This window comes from Harpegnathos saltator, unplaced genomic scaffold, assembly GCF_003227715.2.
Source record: "Harpegnathos saltator strain DR-91 unplaced genomic scaffold, Hsal_v8.6 scaffold735, whole genome shotgun sequence".
Lineage (NCBI taxonomy): Eukaryota > Metazoa > Arthropoda > Insecta > Hymenoptera > Formicidae > Harpegnathos > Harpegnathos saltator.
In genome coordinates, this window is record NW_020230577.1 from 37,738 (window position 1) to 39,534 (window position 1,797).

The window sequence follows — 1,797 nt, forward strand, 5'->3', positions numbered from 1 at the left end:
AGCTACTATCCAATCTTTATCTGCTATGACTCATAGCTACACCATTATGCCTATTATATCTGCAGATGGACATCTCCTTTCGCCTTTGTATATAGTATTAAAAGAATCTACTGGTGTTTTTGGACTACAAGTAGAACAAACTCTTTTTAGACCAGTGAATATTTACATTGCGGCTTCAAAATCAGGGAAATTGACAACTGAACATTTCAAAAATTGGTTCCAAGAAGTGTATCTACCAAACACTGGAGAGAAAAGTATACTACTGCTTGATTCATGGACAGGACATTGCCCGAACCAATTGGAAGAACTTGTACCAAAAGATAAACATGTAAATATTCTAACAATACCAAAAAAAACAACTGCTTTTATACAGCCATTAGATGTTTTTGGTTTCAGAATCTGGAAAAATTTTGTTCGAAGCTTTTCTGATAGTGTTATTATAAATAATTATGACATAAATTTACATTTACGTAATAACATAATAAAATTGCAATCTTTAACACACAATCAACTGTCTTCTCCAAGATTTCGAAATTTATTTAGATATAGCTGGTATAAAAGTGGTTATTTATCAACACGGCCTGAAAAATTTCATAATCCAATCGATTATTGTTATTTTAAAGAAGAAAAACGTATACCAAAATGTAGCATTTGTGATAAAATGGCTTTTATACGTGGTGCATGGTGCAAGCAATATTTTTGTTTTGAACATTTCTTTGAGCAATATCATTATTGTAATAATTATATAGAATAAATAATATTTTACTGTCCTCAATTCCTGTAAAATTTGTATATATTATAATCCATACCAAAATATAAGATATCTTTCACTCGAATATCTATATCGACTACTTAATTAATAAAACCTATATACTGAATGAAGCAAAACACATACACACAAATGTACACTGAATAAATTTATAAATTATATTTTTCATTATTAAATCCGTGTGTGTTCTCCTTTTTTCTTCATATCATTCATTTCCTTATTTGTTCTTTACAATTGAATTTAAAAGATTATCTATATTAGGGTTATATACACTCTCTCTGCGTCCTCCTTATCATGCTGTTCTTCTTCAACTTACTTCTTAACATCAACTTTATTGCTTTTTTAGATTTTCTATTTTCTTCCTTCCTTATCTTTTACAGTTTGCAATTATGAGGAAGATTTGAGGAAGAAAGAAATGCCATCGTCAAGTAGCGAATCCTTAAGTTTGGTACGTGTAGCATACATATAAGAGCATGTTTAATTTTTTTTTCAATATTGCCTTTTCCAAACATGATGTTATTATATATGGTTGAATTTGTCATAAAATAAGCTTTATTTTGGTTGGACAATTGATTTTAACAATTTGAAAAAAGAGAAGGAGGGGGGTATTTTATACACAATTTTACATTTTTAAAAAATCTAAATATAGCATAATAAAGTACTTTTAAAACCATAAAACTTTTGTCTAAAACATTTTTTCATATCTTTAATAGTTTCGATAATATTCGCTTAGAAAGACAAAAATCAACTTTGTTCAAGGGGTTGTTTCCACCCTTAAAACCGTTTTTGGGCACCAACGAAAAATTGTTTTGTTATTAGGTATATCTGCTCTACAATTATGCAGAGTTTCAGATTTTTTTAAATTTCCGCGTTGCCGAATGTCCCTTGTCAGTCAGAGATAATCACTACGGAAACTTGTACAAACCGTGAGGATTTTGAGGTCACTTCTTTAATACAAGATCGTCCAGATTATGTTATCCGCCACAACGAATCGAACATTTTAAGATCTGCGCATTTTCCTCTTATGT